Source organism: Scyliorhinus torazame, chromosome 3 (genome assembly GCF_047496885.1).
Source record: "Scyliorhinus torazame isolate Kashiwa2021f chromosome 3, sScyTor2.1, whole genome shotgun sequence".
Lineage (NCBI taxonomy): Eukaryota > Metazoa > Chordata > Chondrichthyes > Carcharhiniformes > Scyliorhinidae > Scyliorhinus > Scyliorhinus torazame.
The window spans coordinates 155,009,514-155,037,285 of NC_092709.1; the positions used below are offsets into that span (position 1 = coordinate 155,009,514).

Below are 27,772 nucleotides of genomic sequence, written 5' to 3' on the forward strand. Positions count from 1 at the left end.
GTGAAGAGGGGACTCCGAACTTCCTCTCTTCATCCACCCAGAGAATGCAGGAGAGATCGCAATCTGCGTTTGTGCTGAATGAAAATAACTCCAATCATTTCCAAGGTGCTAAAGATTTGTTTTTAATGAGCTCATAAATATCACTCTGGTATATATTTGGGTTTATTGTATTGTGCTGCTGGTGCGAACCTGAATTCCTTTTCAGAATGTCTACACATGTAATTGAGTTTTTAATATATTGTGAAACCATGTTCGATATCAACCAAATATTTTGACTTGAATGGCTGGAAACCCCGAAGTGATTTAAAAAAATACTTAAGTCACAATCCTGAGACTTGGCTGCACAGTTGCATCATTGCCCCTTCGGCATTGCAAAACTATTGAAATGAAGACAAACTGTGTGCAAAGCCGCACCAGGACCATTAGGCCTTGAACAAGGATGAATGGTGGCCATAAGACATAGGAGCAAAAATAGGCCACTCGGCCATCAAGTCTGTTCCACCATTCAATGATGGTTGATACTTTTCTCATCCCCATTCGCCTGCCTTTTCCGCTTAACGCCTGATTCCCTTATTAATCAAGAAACTATCTATCTCTGTCTTAAAGACACTCAGTAATTTGGCCTCCACAGCCTTCTGTGACAAAGAGTTCCACAGATTCACCACCCTCTGGCTGAAGAAATTCCTCCTCATCTCTGTTTTAAAGGATCATCCCTTTAGTCTGAGATTGTGCCCTCTGGTTCTAGTTTTTCCTACTAGTGTAAGCATCCTCTCCACGGACACTATCCAGGCCCCGCAGTATCCTGTAAGTTTCAATAATATCTCCCCTCATCCTTCTAAACTCCTACGAGTAGACCGAGAGTCCGCAACCATTCCTCATACGACAAGCTCTTTGTTCTAGAGATTTTTGTGAACCTCCTCTGTGTAGTGATCTCTGTATATGAATATACATGATCAATATATGCAAATGTAGTAGTCATTTCAACACTAGATGTCTCACTATCAGATGATATAAGAAAGACTTTCCCGCCCTTTCTGAGAGAGTGTGCTTCAGGAGAGTGAACAGACAAGACATAGATTAGCTAGAGAGAGAGAAGTTATAAATTATTTCATTATTACATTGTATAGTTAGTTTTGCTGTATTTTATTTCTTTTACTAGTTGAGTATTAAGTACAAAGGTCTCAGAATATTATTTATATTACTCATTAAATTAGTTCATCGTTAAAAGAAGATTATTGTTTCTTTCATCAACTCGGTTGGTTCAAAGAGTAATATATATATTATGTAAAGTAATATAACATGGTACCAGGAGTTATTTAAGCTTTTAAGAAAGACAAGTGAAGATTTAGAATAAAAAGAAAGAAAAAAACATCAGAATCAACTATTCGACCACAGAAGTCACCGCAACATCGGCAACTTCGACAAAAACAACTTTTCAATGGACCACATTCAAGCACCAAGACATCTCAAGACCACTGGTAATTTAAATTTGATTTGAAAATTGTTCAAACAACAGTTTCAACTCTATTTAGAAGCTAGTGACTTAAGTGCTGCACTAGAGGCTAGAAGAATTGCTTTACTTCTGTCCCTGGCAGGATAGCAAGCAATCAAAATCTTCAATTCCTTTAATTTTAATGCTGGTGAAGATAAGACAAAATTTGATCAAGTTATAGCGAAGCTCGATGAACATTGCAAGACGCAGACCAATGAAATTTTAGAGCATTTAAAATTTCACAGAAGAATTCAAAAAATTGGCGAACCGGTGAATAATTTCATCACTGATCTCAAACTCTTAGCAGTAACTATGCAGATTTACATGATTCACTTGTAAGAGACCAGATTGTTTATGGCATATTGATGATACTGTCAGGGAAGCATTAATTCGGCAAAATGATTTAACCTTACAAATCGGGATTGATAAGCGCATCTCCGTGGAACAGACCAAAAGTCAGTATTTAGCATTTTATCCCAAGGAAAAAAGCGCAAATCTCTACCACGAGGCAGAGAAAATCAAAATGGTGTCACAGGCAAAGCAGAAGACTGTGAGGAATGGAAGCTATCCTTCGCAAGCATTTTCGGACTCTGCACATGCGCACTACGCACAGAAATGCGAGACGTCAAAGAAGACGTCTGCGCATACGCGTACGTCACTAATACATTATGACGACAACGTGATTACATGTCACAGGTGTGGCAATGCCCACTTAAAGGGAAACTGCCCTGCTTTTGGTAAAAGCTGTTTAAGATGTCAGAAGTTAAACCATTATGCTTCTAAATGTCAATCATACACAAGTTACATTCCTCCTGCACAGAAAAAATATTACAAATTGAGAACTGTGGGCAATCAAGAAGAAATCAACACACAGGAAGATTTCACGGAAGATGATATTTTCTCAATACTTTCTTTGTTGGTGTGGTTGAATCGTCCATCAAGAATGATCTGCAATCAAGCAAGAATCATTTTAAAGCGAAAAAGCCAGCTCATCAAGAATATGAACACGATTTTCAAGCAACGAAAGATCAAAGAGTCAACGTCGTTAGCAACGAATGGATGACTACTGTGTACGTTAACACAATTTCAATTACTTTCAGACTGGACACAGGTGCCTCGGCGAATCTTTTGAATTCCAAGGACTTGACCAAGATAAAAAGTCATTATGAAATGATATTTCCAGAATGCTCATTAAGAGATTATAATGGCAATCCCATTTTCTCACATGGTTCGTATTACCTGAGTGTCACAAACAGGGACGTTCAAAAAACAAGTAAGATTCGAGATAGTAAATGATACTCGTTCATCTTCACTTGGAGCTCAAGCGTGCAAAGCTTTGAAGCTCATTCAACAAATGTTTTTGAATGCCTGTCAGTCGACTACGCTCAAAGATGACATTCAACAACTCTTACAGGAATACCCTGATGTATTTCAAGGTATGGGTACGTTACCTTTTCAGGACAAAATTCAACTGAAGAAGGATGCCAAATCGGTGATCCATCCACCTCAACATGCACCCACTCCTCTTAAAGACAGACTAAAGGCTAAACTTTCAAGATTACAAGTTCAAGGTATCATATCAAAGATTACTCAACCTACTGACTGGGTTAGCTCCCTAGTCTGCGTGAAAAAACCTACAGGTGAGGTAAAAATCTGTTTTGATCTCAATCGCAACATAAAAAGAGAGCATTATCCAATACCAAAGAAGGAAGATATTACTGCAGAGATGGCCAATGCCAGAATTTTTACCAAACTTGATGCGTCTCAAGGTTTTTGGCAGATGCAACTAGAAGATTCCAGTAAATGTCTCTGTACTTTTAATACATCTTTCAGAAGGTACTGTTTTAACAGGATGCCCTTTAGAATTATCTCAGCTTCGGAAATTTTTCACAGAACGATGGAACAAATGACCGAAAAAATGGACGGTGTTCGGGTTTATGTTGACAACATCATTATCTGGTCAACAACACCTGAAGAGCATATGAAACGTCTTCGGGAAGTATTCAAATGGATTAATGAATATGGTTTGGAGCTAAACAAAGCCAAATGCATGTTTGCCGCCTCCTCTTTAAAATTCATAGGTGACAACATCACAGCTGAAGGAACAAAGCCAGATGAAGATAAAGTGCAAGCTATCAACTCAATGCAAATTCCTATAGACAAGAAGGCAGTCTTATGCTTTCTCGGATTTGTCAACTTTCTTGGAAAGTTTATTTCAAATCTAGCTAACAGAACAACTGCACTAGTCAACTAATTAAAAAGGACACAGATTTCATCTGGCCTGAAAAACATGCTGAATAATGGACAGATTTAAAACATCAATTGATATAAACTCCATGCTTATCATTTTTTGATTGTACAAGACTTACTAAAATCTCAATGGATGCTAGTAAAAATGGCATAGGTGCTGTTTTACTTCACCAAAACCATTTCAATAATTGGGTTCCTATTGCCTACGCATCACGATCCATGACTGAGACTGAGTGTAGGTACGTCCAAATTGAAAAGGAGTGTCTTGGGCTAGTTACTGGAGTTTCCAAATTCAACGACTATGTTTATGGTCTCCCCCAGTTCACAGTAGAAACTGACCATCGCCCACTTGTACACATCATTGAACAAAACTTGAATGATATGACTCCCAGACTTCAATGTCTGATGAATAAATTAAGAAGATATGATTTCACACTAAAATACACACCAGGTAAAGAGTTAGTAATAAGCTGACACTTTATTTAGATCAGTCAACACTGACATTATTCCATAAGAATCAATAAATGATGTTGATTCTCAACTGCAATTATTCAGAGAGCTACTTCCGTCTCTGATGTCAAATTTTAACAAATTCGCATTGAAACACTGAAAGATACTACTTTGATGAAAGTCATACATCATCTTTAACAAGGATGGCCTAAAGGTAATTGTCCGCAATACCAAAGCATTCAGTCAGAACTGGCTATTGTAGATGGTATATTGCTGAGACAAGATCGCATTGTGATTCCACAAAGCATGAGGTCTGAAATACTTTTGAGGCTTCTTGAGGGTCATCCAGGCATTGAAAAATTTAAACGTCGTGCAGACAGCCGATCTATTGGCCAGGTATCAACAATGATATCTTGGACATTATATCGTCGTGTTCAATGTGCCAGTCACATCAAAAGCATCAATGCAACCACATGATCTTGTAACATCACCGTGGATCAAGGTTGGTGCTGATCTCTTTCACTTATTTGGTAAGGGCTATCTTGTAGTCATTGACTATTTTTCCAATTTTCCTGAACTAGTAAAATTGAACAACATCACATTCAGTACTGTCATAAAGGCATGCAAGGAAATATCTGCCAGACATGGTATTCCTCGTATGGTCATGTCTGACAATGGCCCATATTTCTCAAGTCATGAATGGCAAAAATTCTCATTGAAGTACAATTTTGAACATGTAACTTCAAGCCCTCATTTTCCACGGTCCAATGGAAAAGCAGAGAAAGGTGTTCACATTATGAAACAACTACTTACTAAATCCAAAGATTCTCAATCTGATTTTTATCTAGCTTTACACAATTACAGAACATCACCTTTAACTACAGGATTATCTCCATCTCAAATGTATACAACAAAATTTTGAGGACGATTCTAACTCTGTCACATTTTCCTGATCCTGAACAATGGTGCACTATGAAGGAAATTCAACAACAAAAAATGAAGCAGAAAAAATACTTTGATCAACATTCAAAAGGAATTGTCTACTCTACCTGAGGAAGATACTGTTAGATTACGAATTCCTGAAGGAGGTTGGTCTGACATTGCTTGCATAATGAGGCAATTTTCTCCAAGATCTTACCTGATAAGAACTTCAGATGGAAACATTCTGAGAAGAAATAGAAGAGATCTACTTCAAGTCACAGATACTGCGAAGATTTTTCCTAATCTTGATTTGAACCAGACAATCTCAAAACAAATTGAACAGCAAATGTATTCAAATTTGATGATCAATAAAGACATTAAATCCTCTTCATTACCTTTGATGTTAAGAAGATCGACAAGTAGAAGAAGACCCAAATGTCTGAATTTGCGAACTTTTTTCATGATTCTAGTGATTACTGTAAATTGTGTACGCTGCATTTCATCTGTAATTAAATTTTCTTTTCATATTTCCAAGAAAATGTTAAAAAAAGTGGGATATGGTGATCTCTGTATATGAATATACGTGATCAATGTATGCAAATGTAGTACAGTCATTTCAACACTAAATGTCTCACTTTCAGATGGGATAAGAAAGACTTTCCCGCTCTTTCTGAGTGCGTCAGGAGATTGAACAGACAAGACACAGATTAGCTAGAGAGAGAGAGAAGTTATAAATTATTTAATTATTACTGTATTTTATTTATTTTATTAGTTGAGTATTAAGTACAAAGGACTCACAGAATATTATTTATATTACTCATTAAATTAGTTCATCTTTAAAAGAAGACTATTGTTTATTTCATCAACTCGGCTGGTTCAAAGAGTAATATATATATTATGTAAAGTAATATAACATGGTACCAGGGGATATTTAAGCTTTTAAGAAAGACAAGTGAAGATTTAGAATAAAAAGAAAGAAAAAAACATCAGAATTTAACACTCTGGACCCTTTCCAAGGCCAGTTCATTATTCCTCAGATACGGGATCCAAAACTGCTCACAATACTCCAAATGGGGTCTGACCAGAGTACATTCTTGCTCTTGAATTCTAGCCCTCTCGACATGCCCTCTCAACATGAATGCTAACATTGCATTTGCCTTTCTGACTGCCAACTGAACCTGCCCACGTTAACTTTAAAAGAATCTTGAACAAGGACTCCCAAGTCCCTTTGTGCTTCTGATTTCCTAAGCATTTCCTCATTTAGAAAATAGTCTATGACTCCATTCCTCCTTCCAAAGTGCATAACCTCACACTTTTCCACATTGTTTTCTATCTGCACTTCTTTGCGCACTCTCCTAGTCTGTCCAAGTCCTTCTCCTGCCCGCCTGCTTCCTCAATACTACCTATCCTTCTAAGTATCTTTGTATCATCTGCAAACGTACCAACAGTGCCTTCAGTTCCTTCTTCCAAATCGTTAATGTATATTGTAAAAAGTTGTGGTTCCAGCACCAACCCCAGAGATACATCACTAGTCACTGGCTGAAAAAGACCACTTTATCCCCACTCTGCCTTCTGCCAGTCAGCCAATACTCTTACCCTTAACACCATGGGCTCTTAACTTATTTAACAGCCTCCTATGGGACACTTTGTCAAGGCCTTCTGGCAATCTAAATAAATCATGTCCACTGGTTCTCCTTTGTCTAACCTCCTTGTTACCTCCTCAAAGAACTCTAACAGATTTGTCAGACATAACCCGCCCTTGACGAAGCTGTGCTGACTCAGTCCTATTTTATCATGCACTTCCAAGTACTCCGCGATCTAATCTTTAATAATGCACTCTAAAATATTGCTAATGACCAACGTCAGGCTAACCGGTCTATAATTTCCCATCTTCTGCCTCCCTCCCTTCTTAAACAGCGGTGTTACATTAACTACTTTCCAGTCCTCTGGGACCCTCCCTGTCACCAGTGATTCCTGAAAGATCACCAGCAATGCCTCCACAATTTCCTCAGCTATTTCTTTTAGAACCCTGGGGTGTAGTCCAACTGGTCCAGTAATATATCCACCTTCAGGCCTTTCAGTTTCCGCAGAACCTTCTCCTTAGTGATGGCCAGAACACTCATCTGTGCCCCCTGATTCTCCTGGATCCTATATCGCTTCTTGCTATCGATTTAACTTCATTCCTTACTAGCAATGCAACCCCGCCCCCTTTGTCCATCTGCCTGTCCTTTCGATAGGACACATATCCTTGGATATTTCGATCCCAGCCCTGATGCCCTTGCAGTCTCTGTGATGCCCACAACATCATACCTGCTAATTTTAATTTACGCAACAAGCTTATTTACCTTGTTCTGTATACTGCGCGCGTTTAGGTACAACACCCTCAGTCCTGAATTGACCCTTCTCATACTTGTCACCTTTTTTGCTCTGCCTGAGGTTAGATTCCTGCCACCTTCTATACTCTCTGTTCTATTACGTGGTCTGGAAACTTCACTATCCTCACCTGAGCTCTTGGCTCCTTTAACTTGCACTTCTACCCTCCCCTTTAACCTTGATTTTTTCATTTTTCAATTCTCCATACAACTGACCCCCCCCCCCCTTAGTTTAAAGCCCTGTCTGCTGCCCTAGTTATACGATTCGCCAGGACTCTGGTCCCAGCATGATTCAGATGAAGACCGTCCCATTGGAACAGCTCCCCTCTTACCCAGTACTATTGTCAATGTCCCATGAATTCAAACCCATTCCTCCCACACCAATCTTTGAGTCACACATTTACCTCCTTAATATTATTGACCAATCTCTTATCCAATTCGGAATGTGTCCCGACAATCACCTCAGTATTGAACTGGGTGGCGACAAACCATTGAACATACTAAAAACAGGAAATGCTGGAAAAACTCAGCAAGCCTGGCAGCATCTGTGGAGAGAGAAACAGAGTTAATGTTTCAGGTCCGTATGACTCTTCTTCAGAACATTAGACATAATCACTTGGACAATGGAACCCTGGCTTAAAGAGCAATTCCCAGCCATGATTAAATCAAGGTAACTGGAATACACCAGCCATTACTATATTTGGATCACTGGTGGGAGAACATCACGTGACAAGCCAAATCTTTGTGTGTTTAAGCACCTGACTTCTCTGCAAAACAGGAAAAACAAGGAACAAGACCCTGAGTAGGTACCGCCTCTCTCCATCCAACTTGCAAGTTGAACACTGCTGATTTTGATTACCCAGATGCAGCCGGCATTTTTCAAAAACTCCACCTATACTGTTGGGTCCAGGAGAACAAATAAATCACCTTGATGCTGAAAGCGGCAGAACCACTGAGATCAACCTGAAGCCAGCCAAGTCATCAATCTTCAAGTATCACACATCCCTATAATTTGACTTGAAAAGACAACCTGTTTATCGTATATTTTATGGTCATAATGTGGAAGCAGTTAAACACCCATGAAATTGGCCGCAATTTCCACGGAAGACCAGAAACTACAAATTCTGCACTCGAGGGTGAGCCCAGAGATCTACACCCTCATCGAGGATGCGGACGACTTCCGAGGCCGCAATGGATCTGCTGAAAGGACATTATATTTGCCCTGTAAATCAGGTCTACGCCCGACATCTACTAGCGACGAGGCGACAAATCCCTGGGGAATCGCTGGAGGAGTTCTACCGTTCGCTCCTGGTGTTGGGGAGAAACTGCAGCTGCCCACAAGTTTTGGCAAGCGATCACACAGAACTTTTGATCCGAGACGCTTTCTTTGCAGGTATGCTGTCTCCCAAATCCGCCAGCGATTGTTGGAGAAAGGGACACTAGGCCTCAAGGAGGCCCTGGCCCTGGCCAGCTCCCTGGATGTGGCCTCCCGAAACACCCGCGCTTATGTCCCCGACCGCGCGGCAGCCCCCTGGGTAGCGTGGAACCCCCCCGCGGCCGACCCCGTGCATCTCCCGTCCCCCCACAAGCTTGTGCTGCGAGACGGCCTGGCAACCCCGGGGGGCCCCGCTACTATTTTTGCGGGCAAGCCAAGCACCCCCGACAGCGCTGTCTGGCCCGCTCATCCTTCTGCAAAGGATGCGGCAAATAGGGCCACTTCGTGGCGGTATGCCAGGCCCGGGCAGTCGCTCCGGTCTCAGGAGGCGAATACGGATCGCCACCACAACCCTCTCCATGTGCCCCGTGCGGCCAGCGGCCGTCGCCATCTTCCTCCTCCAGGGCCACGTGTGGCCTCCGGGCGCCGCCATCATGTCTCTCGGACACCACGTGCGATGGACGGGCGCCACCATCTTGTACACTCCCAACCATGAGCGACCAGTGGGCGCCGCCATCTTGGCTGGACTCTCAGGACCCCAATTCGGATGACCACACACCGCCCGAAGAGAACATCCAACTGCTGCCACGACTCGCCTCGGTGACCCTGGACCAGTCTCGGCTCTGAACACTCTCGACTGCAACGACGGCGGTGCTCATCAATGGGCATGAAATGTCCTGTCTTATCGACTCTGGGAGCACGGAGAGCTTCATACACCCCGACACGATAAGGCACTGTTCTCTCCCCGTTCACCCCGTTAACCAAAATATCTCCTTGGCCTCCGGGTCTCATTCAGTAGAAATCAAGGGGTTTTGCATAGCGAACCTCACGGTCCAGGGAAGGGAGTTTAAAAACTACCGGCTCTACGTCTTTCCCCACCTCTGCGCTGCCACACTCCTAGGGTTAGATTTTCAGTGCAACCGCCAAAGCCTAACTTTCAAATTCGGCGGCCCTATACCCCCCCCCCCCCCCCCCCCCTCACTGTCTGCAGCCTTGCGACCCTCAAGGTCGATCCGCCTTCCCTGTTTGCGAACTTCACCCCGGTTTGCAAACCCGTCACCACCAGGAGCAGACGGTACAGTGCCCAGGACCGGACCTTTATTAGGTCAGAGGTCCAGCGATTACGGAGGGAAGGTGTCATTGAGGCTAGCAACAGCCCCTGGAGAGCTCAAGTAGTGGTTGTAAAGACCAGGGAGAAGCATAGGATGGTCATAGATTATAGCCAGACCATCAACAGATATACGCAGCTTGACGCGTACCCTCTCCCCCGCATATCCAACCTGGTCAACAGGATCGCGCAATACAAAGTCTTTTCCAAGGTGGACCTAATGTCCGCCTACCACCAGCTCCCCATCCGCCCTAGCGACCGCAAATACACTGCTTTCGAAGCAGATGGGCGGCTCTACCACTTCCTAAGGGTTCCCTTCGGTATCACTAATGGAGTCTCGGTCTTCCAACGAGATGGACCGAATGGTTAACCGGTACAGTTTGCGGCCGTGTTTTCGGCCGTCCCGAGATAGCCATTGAAGCACGCCAGTCAGTGCTTGAAGGTTGCCGCTGAGTTTGCTGCGTGGGGGCTGAGTTGCAGACACTCCGGCTTGATTACCCTGCCTTGCTGGGCGGAGCCAGCAGACAGGCTTAACCAATGAGAGCAGAGTACCTTCTACACCAATGGTCTTCCGGCATTACAGAGTACGGTAATACCTCGAATACTGACTACCACACACTGCACATCTTATTGCAGCTTCCAGGTACTTGTCTAGCAGTTGAGAGCTCGGTTATTGCTGAGAATGTTGACTTGTACATCATGATGAGCCAGACCTGCTCCTATTTTACATCCAGAAAGTGGTTGGATGTTGCTTAAATTTTGCCATGAAGTGACTTGTTGGAGCAGCTTGTTATTTATTGGTCTTGCTTTCTTCTGCTGACCTGAAGCCGTTATTGACTGAACCAACCACAATGCCAGCTCTTCTCCGAATACAGTTTTGCTGCTGTTTCCATGATGCTGAATAGTGTGATACACATCAATTTGGAAGATAATTAATAAACAGTATCCAAAGATGTAAAGCACAGACAATTATCTAAAAAACACTTGCATGCTCTGTTATTTGTCTTACAATTTTACCAGCAAATGCATTACAACGGTTTAAGTACACATGCACTTACCAGGACAGTATGGGTACTGAGGTCATCAACGCATAGTAAGCTTGCAAAATGGGTGTGCAATTTGGAAACTAATTTTAATATAGATAAGTGTGTGTTGGATCCAAGCAGAGTGACAACGATGGGTAGGAGGCATAAACAAAGGTTTAATGCAAGTTGCAATTACTCGACTCCACCCCCCGAAGGGTTCCCCATCCCCGACCTTCACTTAGGCTGGGGTTTTTATACTAGACGGACTCTCTTTGTTAAGAGGAAGCCCCGTCCCATTAACGAGAAAGTTCATACCTGGCTGAGGTCACGGGGAACCTGATAGTCCATACTTCGTGACCTCCGTGAGGGTTGTAACACTCCTCTCCCCCAAGTTCTTAACAGCGTCCGTCTCAGCGGAATGCCACAAAGGTCCTCTTGTCTGCTTCACCCAGGGCTGGCGCTCGGGCGTCTCCTGCGTGGGGTCCAGAGGCATATACCGTACTGGGGATCATCGCTTCTGAGTGGAACGTTTGGGAGGAGCTGGTGTGGCTGTCTCTGCATCAGAAACCAGGTCTTCGACCACTGCCGACGGCTGAGTTTCCATCTCCGAGGCGGAGTCCGAGGGGTCTTCATCCACCATATTGGTGTCCTGGGGTTCCAAGGCTTGCGGGGCTGGTGCCAACGGCAAAAGTGGAAGAGGTGGAATCCGTGGAGGTGAGGCGACTGGGAACAGTTCCAGTAGCTCTTGGATGTAGCTGCAAAAATGGTACATGTGCCTGTTAGACTCATAGCCCTGCAACCTACCTTATAGATCCCATCAGGGCTAGAACCATGCCCAAGATCCATGCAGCTACATCGCCAAAGTTTTGGACGTATACCGAGACGCCCGGCGAAAATTGGCGCAAGAGTGTAAGCCTGGCCATGTCCACTTCAGACCGCTTCTGCCTCTAGCGGACCTGCCCGCCAATGTCCGGGATCACCAAACTCAACTGAGTGCGAATGTGGCGCCCTATGAGTGGTTCCGAAGGTGCGACCCCCATCGTAGCATGCGATGTGGTCCGATAACAAAAATGAAAGCGTCCTATGCACGTCTCAAGAGAGCCCATGGTCTGTTTCTGCATTCCTTGTTTAAAAGTTTGGACCCCCCGTTCAGCTAACCCGTTCGAGGCTGGGTGGTATGGAGTGGTGCGCACATGGCGGATCCAATTGGTCTGCATAAAAGAGCCACATTTGGCGCTGGTAAACACCGTTCCGTTGTCGGAAATGAGCACCATCGGGATGCTGTGCACGCTAGACATTTAGCAAAGCCTCTTAACCGTAGCCTTCATGGTTGTGGACCATCGGTGCACCTCCATCCATTTGGAGTGAAAGTCAACTATTATCAGGAACATTGACCCCCTGGAACGACCCGGTGAAGTCAACATGAAGGTGGGACCAGGGTCAACCCTGCCATTCCCACGGGTGGAGGGGCACTGCCGGAGCCAGTCTCTGGTGTTCCTGGCACCGGGCGTGCTACTAGACTAACATTTCTATGTCGGTGTTAATCTTGGGCCACCAGACGTAGCTGCAGGCCAACAGCTTCATCTTCAAAACCCGTGGAGGTCCTGTAGAAGTGGGCCGCACCCTTTTTCCGGGATCACGACGCATGTCAGAGCGGAGATTTTAAAAGATCGCGGCCTAGTTTCGGGAGCCATTCGGAGGAGGAGGAGCAGTCTCTGTCAGGGAGAGAACCTGAGAACATCTAAGACACTCCGAAGGTAAGTGATTTTTACTCATTTTTACTTTTATACCTTTTTCAAATTGTGTGTGTCGGGGGGAAACAGAAAAGCTGTGACCTGAGTGGCTGGTTGGGCATCTACAATAAAATAAAAAAATTAAGCATTAGTAACTAATTAAACATAATTACTTAATTATAATTTAGAGGGGTATCTAAGCCAGAGATCGGAGAGTACTATATTTAGCTTTCGCATTTATATTAGAAATCTAGTGCTAGGAAACTGATAGTTAACAGTAACTTTGAAAAAAAAAATTTTTTTAATATATAAATTTTTAAAAAAAAACTTTTAATTTTAATTAATTGACGCAATGTCAGTTAGAGGGGTGCAGTGCTCTGACTGTGAGATGTGGCAGGTCCGGGAGGCTTCCAGCGTCCCGGATGGCTTCATCTGCAGAAAGTGCACCCAACTGGAGCTCCTCACAGACCACATGGTTCGGTTGGAGCAGCAATTGGATGCACTTAGGAGCATGCAGGTGGTGGAAAGCGCCATAGATCGCAGTTATATAAATGTGGTCACACCCAAGGTGCAGGCAGAGAAATGGGTGACCACCAGAAAGGGCAGGCAGTCAGTGCAGGAATCCCCGGTGGTTGTCCCCCTCTCGAACAGGTATACCCCTTTGGATACTGTCGGGGGGGATAGCCTATCAGGGGAAAACAGCAGCAGCCAGAGCAGTGGCATCACGGCTGGCTCTGATGTTCAGAAGGGAGGGTCAAAGCGCAGAAGAGCAATAGTAATAGGGGACTCTATAGTCGGGCACAGATAGGCGCTTCTGTGGACGTGAAAGAGACTCCAGGATGGTATGTTGCCTCCCTGGTGCCAGGGTCCAGGATGTCTCCGAACGGGTAGAGGGCATCCTGAAGGGGGAGGGCAAACAGGCAGAGGTCGTTGTACATATTGGTACTAACGACATAGGCAGGAAGGGGCATGAGGTCCTGCAGCAGGAGTTCAGGGAGCTAGGCAGAAAGTTAAAAGACAGGACCTCTAGGGTTGTAATCTCGGGATTACTCCCTGTGCAACGTGCCAGTGAGGCTAGAAATAGGAAGATAGCGCCGCTAAACACGTGGCTAAACAGCTGGTGTAGGAGGGAGGGTTTCCGTTATCGGGACCACTGGGAGCTCTTCCGGGGCAGGTGTGACCTGTATAAGAAGGACGGGTTGCATCTAAACCGGAGAGGCATAAATATCCTGGCCGCGAGGTTTGCTAGTGTCACACGGGAGGGTTTAAACTAGTATGGCAGGGGGGTGGGCACGGGAGCAATAGGTCAGAAGGTGAGAGCATTGAGGGAGAACTAGGGAATAGGGACAGTGTGGCTCTGAGGCAGAGCAGACAGGGAGAAGTTGCTGAATACAGCGGGGCTGGTGGCCTGAAGTGCATATGTTTTAATGCAAGAAGTATTACGGGTAAGGCAGATGAACTTAGAGCTTGGATTAGTACTTGGAACTATGATGTTGTTGCCATTACAGAGACCTGGTTGAGGGAAGGGCAGGATTGGCAGCTAAACATTCCAGGATTTAGATGTTTCAGGCGGGATAGAGGGGGATGTAAAAGGGGTGGCGGAGTTGCGCTACTGGTTAGGGAGAATATCACAGCTGTACTGCGGGAGGACACCTCAGAGGGCAGTGAGGCTATATGGGTAGAGATCAGGAATAAGAAGGGTGCGGTCACAATGTTGGGGGTTTACTACAGGCCTCCCAACAGCCAGCGGGAGATAGAGGAGCAGATATGTAGACAGATTGTGGAAAAGAGTAAAAACAACAGGGTTGTGGTGATGGGAGACTTCAACTTCCCCAATATTGACTGGGACTCACTTAGTGCCAGGGGCTTAGACGGGGCGGAGTTTGTAAGGAGCATCCAGGAGGGCTTCTTAAAACAATATGTGGACAGTCCAACTAGGGAAGGGGCGGTACTGGACCTGGTAGTGGGGAATGAGCCCGGCCAGGTGGTAGATGTTTCAGTAGGGGAGCATTTCGGTAACAGTGACCACAATTCAGTAAGTTTTAAAGTGCTGGTGGACAAGGATAAGAGTGGTCCTAGGATGAATGTGCTAAATTGGGGGAAGGCTAATTATAACCATATTAGGCGGGAACTGAAGAACATAGATTGGGGGCGGATGTTTGAGGGCAAATCAACATCTGACATGTGGGAGGCTTTCAAGTGTCAGTTGAAAGAAATTCAGGACCGGCATGTTCCTGTGAGGAAGAAGGGAAGAAGGATAAATACGGCAATTTTCGGGAACCTTGGATAACGAGAGATATTGTAGGCCTCGTCAAAAGGAAAAGGAGGCATTTGTCAGGGCTAAAAGGCTGGGAACAGACGAAGCCTGTGTGGAATATAAGGAAAGTAGGAAGGAACTTAAGCAAGGAGTCAGGAGGGCTAGAAGGGGTCACGAAAAGTCATTGGCAAATAGGGTTAAGGAAAATCCCAAGTCTTTTTACACGTACATAAAAAGCAAGAGGGTAGCCAGGGAAAGGGTTGGCCCACTGAAGGATAGGCACGGGAATCTATGTGTGGAGCCAGAGGAAATGAGCGAGGTACTAAATGAATACTTTGCATCAGTATTCACCAAAGAGAAGAAATTGGTAGATGTTGAGTCTGGAGAAGGGTGTGTAGATAGCCTGGGTCACATTGAGATCCAAAAAGACGATGTGTTGGGCGTCTTGAAAAATATTAAGGTAGATAAGTCCCCAGGGCCTGATTGGATCTACCCCAGGATACTGAAGGAGGCTGGAGAGGAAATTGCTGAGGCCTTGACAGAAATCTTTGGATCCTCACTGTCTTCAAGTGATGTCCCGGAGGACTGGAGAATAGCCAATGTTGTTCCTCTGTTTAAGAAGGGTAGCAAGGATAATCCAGGGAACTACAGGCCGGTGAGCCTTACTTCAGTGGTAGGGAAATTACTGGAGAGAAACAGGATCTACTCCCATTTGGAAGCAAATGGATGTATTAGTGAGAGGCAGCATGGTTTTGTGAAGGGGAGGTCGTGTCTCACTAACTTGATAGAGTTTTTCGAGGAGGTCACTAAGATGATTGATGCAGGTAGGGCAGTGGATGTTGTCTATATGGACTTCAGTAAGGCCTTTGACAAGGTCCCTCGTGGTAGACTAGTACAAAAGGTGAAGTCACACGGGATCAGGGGTGAGCTGGCAAGGTGGATACAGAACTGGCTAGGTCATAGAAGGCAGAGAGTAGCAATGGGAGGATGCTTTTCTAATTGGAGGGCTGTGACCAGTGGTGTTCCACAGGGATCAGTGCTGGGACCTTTGCTGTTTGTAGTATATATAAATGATTTGGAGGAAAATGTAACTGGTCTGATTAGTAAGTTTGCAGACGACACAAAGGTTGGTGGAATTGCGGATAGCGATGAGGACTGTCAGAGGATACAGCAGGATTTAGATTGTTTGGAGACTTGGGCGGAGAGATGGCAGATGGAGTTTAATCCGGACAAATGTGAGGTAATGCATTTTGGAAGGTCTAATGCAGGTAGGGAATATACAGTGTATGGTAGAACCCTCAAGAGTATTAAAAGTGACTTCCGGGTGCGGCGATGACCAGCTGAGTCGCACGTTTCGGCAGCTCCCTGTGAAACGGACTTTTGGGCTCTTGATAGGAGCCCCAACTGCAATTTTGACGGTTAAAAACACTGTGCGGTAAACCAGAAGGGAATCCCCCCTGGATACGGATGGAAAATGGAGGAGAAAGTGGCCAGATTGCAGTGGATCCTTTAGAACAGTGGCAAGGAAGGCAAGCAAAAACCAAGATGGCGTCGGAAGGTGGCAGTTTAACATGGGGCCCTGAACAACAAGAGTTCTTGAAATGCTGTGTGGAAGAGATCAAAAAGGAAATGAAGAAAGAGCTGTTGGCCCCGATACTACAGGCGATCGAAGGGCTAAAGGAGGAACAAAAGACCCAGGAGCGGGAGCTTCGGGTCGTGAAGGCAAAGGCAGCCGAGAATGAGGACGACATACAGGGCCTGGTGGTGAAGACGGAGACGCAGGAGGCACATCAGAAACGATGTGTGGAAAGGTTGGAGGCACTGGAAAACAACGCAAGGAGGAACAACCTGAGGATTCTTGGTCTTCCTGAAGGTGTGGAGGGAGCGGACGTCGGGGCATATGTGAGCACGATGTTGCACTCGTTAATGGGAGCGGAGGCCCCGGCGGGTCCGTTGGAGGTGGAGGGAGCATACCGAGTGATGGCGCGAGGACCGAGAGCAGGAGAAATTCCCAGAGCCATAGTGGTGAGATTCCTCCGTTTTAAGGATAGAGAAATGGTCCTTAGATGGGCAAAGAAAACTCGGAGCAGTAAATGGGAGAACGCGGTGATCCGCGTTTATCAAGACTGGAGTGCGGAGGTGGCGAGAAGGAGGGCGAGCTTTAATCGGGCCAAGGCGGTGCTTCATAAAAAGAAGATAAAATTTGGAATGCTGCAACCGGCAAGACTGTGGGTCACATATCGAGGAAGGCACCACTACTTTGAGACGGCGGATGAAGCGTGGACTTTTATTGTGGAAGAAAAACTGGAATGAGCGGTATGAGCTGGTATGGGAGGGGATGGGCGGGGGGGCACCGCCTGGGGGAGATACAGCTGCGTGGGAACCGGGTGAGGAGCTGGAAAAAGGGGGTGGCTAATCGACAAGGGGGGGGGTTAGGAAGCCCCCCAACCCGGCTGATCACGTGGAACGTGAGAGGGCTGAACGGGCCGATAAAGAGGGCACGGGTACTCGCACACCTTAAGAAACTTAAGGCAGATGTGGTTATGTTACAGGAAACGCACCTGAAACTGATAGACCAGGTTAGGCTACGCAAAGGATGGGTGGGGCAGGTGTTCCATTCGGGGCTAGATGCAAAAAACAGGGGGGTGGCTATATTAGTGGGGAAGCGGGTAATGTTCGAGGCAAAGACTATAGTGGCGGATAACGGGGGCAGATACGTGATGGTGAGTGGCAAACTACAGGGGGAGACGGTGGTTTTGGTAAACGTATATGCCCCGAACTGGGATGATGCCAATTTTATGAGGCGGATGCTAGGACGCATTCCGGACCGAGAGATGGGAAAGCTGATAATGGGGGGAGATTTTAATACGGTGTTGGAACCAGGGCTGGATAGGTCGAAGTCCAGGACTGGAAGGAGGCCGGCAGCAGCCAAGGTACTTAAAGATTTTATGGAGCAGATGGGAGGTGTAGACCCGTGGAGATTTAGCAGACCTAGGAGTAAGGAGTTCTCGTTTTTCTCCTATGTCCATAAAGTCTACTCGCGAATAGACTTTTTTGTGCTGGGTAGGGCATTGATCCCGAAGGTGAGGGGAACGGAGTATACGGCTATAGCCATTTCGGATCACGCTCCACACTGGGTGGACTTGGAGATAGGGGAGGAAACAGGAGGGCGCCCACCCTGGAGAATGGACATCGGACTAATGGCAGATGAGGGGGTGTGTCTAAGGGTGAGGGGGTGCATTGAAAAGTACTTGGAACTCAATGATAATGGGGAGGTCCAGGTGGGAGTGGTCTGGGAGGCGTTGAAGGCGGTGGTTAGAGGGGAGCTGATATCAATAAGGGCACATAAAGGGAAGCAGGAGAGTAAGGAACGGGAGCGGTTGCTGCAAGAACTTTTGAGGGTGGACAGACAATATGCGGAAGCACCGGAGGAGGGACTGTACAGGGAAAGGCAAAGGCTACATGTAGAATTTGACTTGCTGACTACAGGCACTGCAGAGGCACAATGGAGGAAGGCACAGGGTGTACAGTACGAATATGGGGAGAAGGCGAGCAGGTTGCTGGCACACCAATTGAGCAAAAGGGGAGCAGCGAGGGAAATAGGGGGAGTGAGGGATGAGGAAGGAGAGATGGAGCAGGGAGCGGAGAGAGTGAATGGAGTGTTCAAGACATTTTATAAAAAATTATATGAAGCTCAACCCCCGGATGGGAGGGAGAGAATGATGGGCTTCTTGGATCGGCTGGAATTTTCCAAGGTGGAAGAGCAGGAAAGGGTGGGACTGGGAGCACAGATCGAGGTAGAAGAAGTGGTGAAAGGAATTAGGAGCATGCAGGCGGGAAAGGCCCCGGGACCGGATGGATTCCCAGTCGAATTCTATAGAAAATATGTGGACTTGCTCGCCCCGGTACTGACGAGGACCTTTAATGAGGCAAAGGAAAGGGGACAACTGCCCCCGACTATGTCTGAAGCAACGATATCGCTTCTCTTAAAGAAGGAAAAGGACCCGCATTGTAGACCTATTTCCCTCCTAAATGTAGATGCCAAGGTCCTGGCCAAGGTAATGGCAATGAGAATAGAGGAATGTGTCCCGGGGGTGGTCCACGAGGACCAAACTGGGTTTGTGAAGGGGAGACAGCTGAACACGAATATACGGAGGTTGTTAGGGGTAATGATGATGGCCCACCAGAGGGAGAAACGGAGATAGTAGTGGCGATGGATGCCGAGAAAGCATTTGATAGAGTGGAGTGGGATTATTTGTGGGAGGTGTTGAGGAGATTTGGTTTTGGAGAGGGGTATGTTAGATGGGTGCAGCTGTTGTCTAGGGCCCCAGTGGCGAGCGTGGTCACGAATGGACGGGGATCTGCATATTTTCGGCTCCATAGAGGGACAAGGCAGGGATGCCCTCTGTCCCCATTATTGTTTGCACTGGCGATTGAGCCCCTGGCGATAGTGGAGGGGAGTACTTAGGGGAGGAGAAGAAAACCGGGTATCTTTGTATGCGGACGATTTACTACTATACGTGGCGGACCCGGCGGAGGGGATGCCAGAAATAATGCAGATACTTGGGGAGTTTGGGGATTTTTCAGGGTATAAATTGAACATGGGGAAAAGTGAGTTGTTTGTGGTGCATCCAGGGGAGCAGAGTAGAGAAATAGAGGACCTACCGTTGAGGAAGGTAACAAGGGACTTTCGTTACCTGGGGATCCAGATAGCTAAGAATTGGGGCACATTGCATAGGTTAAATTTAACGCGGTTGGTGGAACAGATGGAGGAGGATTTCAAGAGATGGGATATGGTATCCCTGTCACTGGCAGGGAGGGTGCAGGCGCTTAAGATGGTGGTCCTCCCGAGATTCCTCTTTGTGTTTCAGTGCCTCCCGGTGGTGATCACGAAGGCTTTTTTAAAAAGGATTGAAAAGAGCATCATGGGTTTTGTGTGGGCCGGGAAGACCCCGAGAGTGAGGAAGGGATTCTTACAGCGTAGCAGGGATAGGGGGGGGCTGGCACTACCGAGCCTAAGTGAGTATTATTGGGCCGCTAATATTTCAATGGTGAGTAAGTGGATGGGAGAGGAGGAGGGAGCGGCGTGGAAGAGATTAGAGAGGGCGTCCTGTAGGGGGACTAGCCTACAGGCTATGGTGACAGCCCCATTGCCGTTCTCACCGAGGAACTACACCACAAGCCCGGTGGTGGTGGCTACACTGAAGATTTGGGGACAGTGGAGACGGCATAGGGGAAAGACTGGAGCCTTGGGGGGGTCCTCGATAAGAAACAATCATAGGTTTGCCCCGGGGGGAATGGATGGGGGATATGGAATGTGGCAAAGAGCAGGAATAACGCAACTGAAAGATCTGTTTGTGGATGGGAAGTTCGCGAGTCTGGGAGCGCTGACCGAGAAATATGGGTTGCCCCAAGGGAATGCATTCAGGTATATGCAACTGAGGGCTTTTGCGAGGCAACAGGTGAGGGAATTCCCGCAGCTCCCGACACAAGAGGTGCAGGACAGAGTGATCTCAAAGACATGGGTGGGGGATGGTAAGGTGTCAGATATATATAGGGAAATGAGGGACGAAGGGGAGACTATGGTAGATGAACTAAAAGGGAAATGGGAAGAAGAGCTGGGGGAGGAGATTGAGGAGGGGCTGTGGGCAGATGCCCTAAGCAGGGTAAACTCGTCGTCCTCGTGTGCCAGGCTAAGCCTGATTCAGTTTAAGGTATTACACAGGGCGCATATGACTGGAGCACGGCTCAGTAAATTTTTTGGGGTGGAGGATAGGTGTGTGAGGTGCTCGAGAAGCCCAGCGAATCATACCCATATGTTTTGGTCATGCCCGGCACTACAGGGGTTTTGGATGGGGGTGACAAAGGTGCTTTCAAAAGTAGTAGGAGTCCGGGTCGAACCAAGCTGGGGGTTGGCTATATTTGGGGTTGCACAAGAGCCGGGAGTGCAGGAGGCGAGAGAGGCCGATGTTTTGGCCTTTGCGTCCCTAGTAGCCCGGCGCAGGATATTGCTAATGTGGAAAGAAGCCAAGCCCCCGGGGGTGGAGACCTGGATAAATGACATGGCGGGGTTTATAAAGCTAGAGCGGATTAAGTTCGTCCTAAGGGGGTCGGCTCAAGGGTTCACCAGGCGGTGGCAACCGTTCGTCGAATACCTCGCAGAAAGATAGACGGAATGGGAAAAAGAAGGCAGCAGCAGCAGCCCAGGATCGTGGGGGGGGGGGGGGGGGGGGGGGGAGGGGGGGGGGGGGGGGGAGAGGAGGAACCAGAAGGACTCTCAGGGTTGTTAATATATACTGTATAGTATGTATAGGTCGTTGCTACAGATAATTATATATTGGACTGTTAAATTATATTTTTGGAGAGTGTTACTTGTGACAAGGCAGTTGCCAATTAGGGCTAGTTTTCATTTTTGTTATTTATTATTTATTCATTTTTTGTTTATAAAATAGGTCATTGTTATTTGTGTTGTTATAATATTGTGTAAAGGATGCACAATGTACTGTGTTGGTTGACCAAATATTTTCAATAAAATATTTAATTAAAAAAAAGAGTATTGAAAGTCAAAGAGATCTAGGAGTACAGGTCCACAGGTCACTGAAAGGGGCAACACAGGTGGAGAAGGTAGTCAAGAAGGCATACGGCATGCTTGCCTTCATTGGCCAGGGCATTGAGTATAAGAATTGGCAAGTCATGTTGCAGCTGTATAGGCGCTGTGTTGAGCCCTATACAAAATGATATGTTAGACACGGGACAACTGCAGGTTGTCTGGGTCCAGGCCTGAACTCGGGTGACCGTGACAGGCAATGAGTCCATGAAATGTCGGCCGGCTGTGACTTCGCCTGCAAAAGCAGGTGTCAGTGTCCTGGGCGGAAGGGGGAGGCGACTTGTAGCATCCGTATGGGGAACCCTCTCCTCCTGGCGGTGCACCACTTTGTATTCATAGGCCGCCAGTAGTCGTGCCCAACATTGAACCTGTGCGAAGCAATGGGAGGGATTGCCCTGTCTTCCTTAGTCAATCTAGCAAAGCCTTGTGGTCTGTTAGTATGGTAAACACGTGGCCATAAATGTACTGGTGGAATTTCTTGACCATGAACATCACGGGCAGCTCCTCCTTTCCAATTTGGGTATAATTCCACTCGGCCGTGGCGAGCATCCTAGAGACAAATGGAGTGTTCTGACCCGTCACCCATGCAGTGGGCCAACATGACCCAATGCCATGAGGCAAGGCATCGCATGTGAGCTTGGCAGGTCGAAATGGGCGAGAACCTCAAAGACATCAGCTGCATCTTCACTTTCAAAATGGCCACCCATCGTGGTCGAACCCATTCCCGTGGCTGACCTTTTCTCATTAATCGATACAGGGGGACCAGTAGGGTCGCCGATTCAGAATGAATTTCCCATAGTAATTAATGAATCCCAGAAACGAACGGAGCTCCATCAATCCTTCCGGGATGGTGACCTTGTTGTATCGCACACAACTTGACCTTGACCGGGTGGAGGCCGTGGCAGTCCACATGGTAGCCTAGGTACATGACTTCAGCCGCAAAATGCTGGAGAACCTCAGCAGATTCTGTAAATGGTCTTGGTCAGCGGCCCCAGTGATCAACATCATCCAGGTAGACTGCGATGTGCGGCAGGCCCCGAAGTGTATTCTCCATGACCCATTGAAAGATGGAGCAAGTAGATGAAACCCCGAAAGGCAAGCGGGTGTATTCGTACTGCCCGCGTATGTGTTCATCGTAACTAAATTCCTGGACCCTGGGGCCAAAACCAGTTGGAGGTACCCATGGCTCATGTCTAGAGTCGTGTATGTACAGCTGCCGCTGAGCTTTGCGTAAAGGTCCTCTCTGCGCAGGACAGGGTAACAGCCCAAACGAAACACCCTGTTGACTTATTTTATAGTTCCCGAAAAGACGAACGGATCCGTCGGGCTTCAACATGGGTAAGACCGGAGCTGCCCAATCCGCAAATTGTACAGTGTGGATAATGCCCAGTCGCTCCAAGCAATCAAACTCTGCGTCCATCTTTGGTCATAAAGCATACGGAACCGACCGGGCGCAGAAGTAGTGTGTCTGTGCTGATGGGTTGACACAGAACTTGGCCATGGCTCCTTTGATGGTGCTTAACACATCCCAGAAAACCTCTGGGAATTTTGCCAATATGCCTTCCAGTCCATCCGGGCACATGCTACAAACTGCTGCCAGTCGAGGTGAAGGTGCTTCAACCAATCACGCCCCAGTAAGCCCGGGCCACCACCGCGTGCTACCACCAGGGGCAAACTGGCTGACTGCTGTCCATCTTCAACCGGTACCACCGAGGTACCTGCGATGGCCAATGGCTCCCCTCTGTACATAGCCAGCCGAATGTCTGTCTTCCGCAAGGCCAATGTCTTGATTCCCAAGCTGACCCAGTCAAATATTCAGTGGCTCATCATGGAGACTGTGGCCCCAGTATCCAATTCTATCTGGATGGGGTGGACATTTATACAGAATGTGATGTGGATCGGTGCCACTTTGGCACCACAATGCAGTTCAACTGCTGGCAGTGGTCGACCTCTTCGTCCATGTAATACGCCCAGTCACGAGGAGGGCTGCTGTGCCTGGCAGGACAGCAAAGGGGTGGTCCCTCTCTCGGGCGTTGTCGGCCCGTTCTTTCTGACTGGATGGATACCAGTGTTCCCGCTCCAGGTCTTCTAGGTTGGGGAGACTGTCTGATGGGCCTTTGGGCCCCTCCAGCGGCAGTCCGGCTCTCGGTACTGTAGTCATCTGGGATGGCCACTTCCAACTAGGTGCAGAGGAACTCGCAAATACTGGCGGGTAAAATGGACAAGCCAAGACTCAGGCAGGCTCAGAGCCTGAAATGCATATTTACCAACAAAAGTCCAGACGGTATCGAAACTCCGTCAAATCAGCATTGGAACAGGGTCGATTAGCATTGGATGGCCCATCTTCACGAAAACAAAGGGCTGGTACTCCAGCAACCGGGACAGTCCTAGACACTTCGGCGCCACTCCCTGTCCAAGGGAAACGCAAACAACGGGGTCAGTGACCGCTTGGGACACGCCCCACCATCCAGATCCACGCCCACTTATTGGCTAAGGAATCGAACAGAGTGATCAGGGATCACCCAATTAGTAAGGCCCAAATCGAAGGACCGCCCAGAAGAGCGCGAAAACCCCCGAGTATAAAAAGAAGAATTCGCCATATGTTCGCTCTCTTTTGGCCTTCGTACCCCAGCCACGGCCATTGCAAATCGCAGCAACACCAGAAGCCAGTTCGAGTTCAACTCCCACTACCAGACGGATGAGCCCAGCTGAGCAGCAGTTACCACTTCGAACCTGAGAGATCCAGAATTGAACAGCGGCCACTGTTCCTCTGACCTATGCCGGGTGCCTGAAGTTAAGAACAGGTTGTCTTAGTTGATAGGTGTAGTTAACTAGTAGTGTTAATGTTGCATGACTAATTGTGTGTAAATAAAGTACCCTTGACCTTGAACTAACTAACTGGTGTTTGGCTCTTTGATCGATAGAAGGTTGAAACTTGTGGTGGTATCATTTGATACCTGGTGACTCTAAGCATACGGACATAGACAATATAGAAAGAAGGCAAATTCACTGATGGCCATAATTGGAACAGAGCCACAGAAAGGACAGAGAAAAGACTATAGGAAAGAAAACGCAACAGACCTAGCTCATCCCTCTCCCCTAAATTTGCAGGACCCTACTCAATTTCAGACAAAGTAAGCCCCTTGGTTTATAAAATCACGTTTCCAAACGGAAAATCAGGATGGTTCCATGTAAATCAGCTTAAGGTCTATGGAACATAGTGTAGCCACTCGTACCTCTCATTGGCGATGGCAGACAATGAGGACCTGCCCACTGACAACCCGAGTTCCCCCTCCTCCAACAGCAGCAGCGCATCCACAGACGAGACCTTGACCATGCCCCCAGAATCAAATTTCACCCTGACGCTTGATTCGGCTACCAGCGACTGCACTACTGAAGCCCCTGAGAGACCCGAACAAAGATCCCACGAACCAGGCCCCAGTCACTACAGGCCCAGAGACCCCGACAACGATACATTCAGCCCCTTTGAAACGATTTATCTGCCCAATCCGGAACCTGACCCGCCACCCGACGATAGCGACACCCCCCTGACAACTTCCCTATGGACCATGAAGCACTGGCACCGTGACAATTCCTGTCGCTTGACGAGAAATGGCAAAATGGACCCCACATCGGCACACGCCACGTCAGCACGCAAACTCGATGAAAGAGTTTGGCACCCGGGAGATGGTGACAACTCCAAGTCTGACTCCCACCATGGTAACCCCTTTGCAAATCTTTTTGAAATGGAATCTTGAGGTGTCCAGATGATGAGAGTCAGGAACCAATGGAGATTTACGGTGTCCTGTACCCTGATGGAGCCTGCCCGCTTTTCTTTCTTTAATTCGTTATTTTAAAATGTTGAATGTTTGTTCTTTGTGCGACTATTTGTGTCGATCTCACTACGTTTCTTGATACAGTTTATTCTTTCAGCCTCACACCAAATTTCTTGATGCAGCCATAATTACCCGTCTGACGCCACATGGCAGTTAGTGAAACAAGTTTGTCTGAAGCCCATATAGTTACAAATTCATACCGCTCTTGGAAGGTCACTCTGGCAGTGGAGTAATGGCACTGATCCCCGCCCTGCCAGGGGACCCCCTTTACATTTGGTCAGCCAAGCTCAGGTAGTGGAGCAACGGCACTGATCACCGCCCTACCCGGGGATCCCACCCATTCTTGCCCTGCCATGGATCATACGCACCACCCCATTTGGATGCTTGTTTTCAAAACTCTTTTTCTGTTTTCTAGTTTAAAGAATGCTCTTTGCCACTACTTTTGCCCTTCCCGGCAACCCGTCGGTTGCTATTCCCCCACATACTATTTACATGTAAGAAACACTTGGTTGGAAAAACAAGTTTGCAGAGGACGGAGAAATTGTCTGCCCACTCAGCCCATCGACCACAGGCTGCGAGAGTGCTCGCGCTGTGACACAGGATTTCTTTGGCATGTCTTGTCTCCGCAAACGGTTGTAAAAAAAAATGAGGGAGTCACATATGGTGACAATTATAATGAGAAAATTGACGTTAAGGAGACACAGACAGACATACACGATGTTAAACAACGCGATTATAACAGACACTATGCTTGTTCCCTTAGAGAAATATGAAGACACTCGACGGCGAAGGAAAACCCAAATAAGGTGAAGACGACCCTGATGATCGGCATCATGATCGTCGCTGGAACAGCCCAGTTGCGTGCGTTACCCACTTCTACCCCCCTCACCACGTAGGCCCTGAACACGACCACCCAACACAACACCCCCAGCCCGGACACTACACTACACACACACCCAGCCACCGATACCCCCACATGGTGTGAGAACCTCATCAAGTGGTATTCACTGTCCTACACAGTGGAAGCCTTACTAGTAATAACCATATTGTACAGTGTCATTCAGACAATTAGATTGTGGAAGTGGAGAAGGAGAGCCTCCCGCCCCCCAGTATATACATTTAGAGCCCCTTTCCTCGGACTCCAGCAAACCCCACACTCTTTCTGAACCTTCCCCTTTAATAAATTCCACGATTGTTGTTTTGTCAATAAAGTTTACTTTTCTGTGCAAGTAAATGTCAGTGATAGGAAGAAATGTGATGCTATCAGATTTTTTGGTATTGTAAGATAAGTTCTTTGATTGTAAATAGCAGCATGAGTGTAGCCTAGTTCGAGACAGTTAGAGGTTCCCCTTTTACTGAATGTTAAATGGCCCCCTAGAAATTATTAGACATGTGTTATTTAGGGAAATTAGGTAAATGTTTTTGGACCCATAGGACAGGGTAGAGTAGAACCTGTCCTTGGTTAAGGGTACCCGGCATCCCAAGAGAACAAAGAAGACCCAGTATTGTGATCCTTCATGCTTCGTGTTGAGGAACAAGAGGACGGAGTGTAGCCATCTGGAATGGCCACTTCCAACTAGGTGCAGAGGAACTCGCAAAGACTGGCGGGTAAAATGGACAAGCCAAGAATCAGGCAGCTCAGAGCCTGAAATGCGTATTTGCCAGCAAAAGTTCAGACTGTATCGAAACTCCGTCAAATCAGCATTGTAACAGGGCCATTAGCATTTGATGGCCCATCTTCAGGAAAGCAAAGGACTGGTACTCCAGCAACCGGGACCGTCCTAGACACTTCGGCGCCACTCCCTGTCCAAGGGAAACTCAAACAACGGGGTCAGTGACTGCTGGGACATGCCCAGCCATCCAGATCCCCGCCCACTTATTGGCTAAAGAATCGAGCAGAGTGATCAAGGATCACCCAATTAGTAAGGCCCAAATTAAAGGACTGCCCAAAAGAGCGCGAAAACCCCCGAGTATAAAAAGAAGAGTCAGCCATATGTTCGTCCTCTCTTGGATCTGGTACCCCGGTCACGGCCATTGCCAATCGCAGCAACACCAGAAGCAAGTTTGAGTTCAACGCCCACTACCAGACGGATGAGCCCAGCTGAGCAGCAGTTACCAATTTAAACCCGAGAGAACCAGAATTGAACAGCGGCCACTGTTTTCTGACCTAAGCTGGGTGCCCGAATTTAAGTACAGGTTGTCTTAGTGGATAGGTGTAGTTAACTAGTAGTGTTTATGTTGCATGACTAATTATGTGTAAATAAAGTACCCTTGACCTTGAACTAA

The 27,772-nt window shown here is 47.1% G+C and overlaps 1 long non-coding RNA gene across 1 annotated transcript; it reads left to right on the forward strand.

The window, feature by feature from the left end:
- On the forward strand, positions 1-27,772 carry LOC140409545 (uncharacterized). The gene is made up of 2 exons (XR_011940383.1): positions 1-105; positions 26,250-27,772. It is a non-coding gene; the product is annotated as an uncharacterized lncRNA (long non-coding RNA).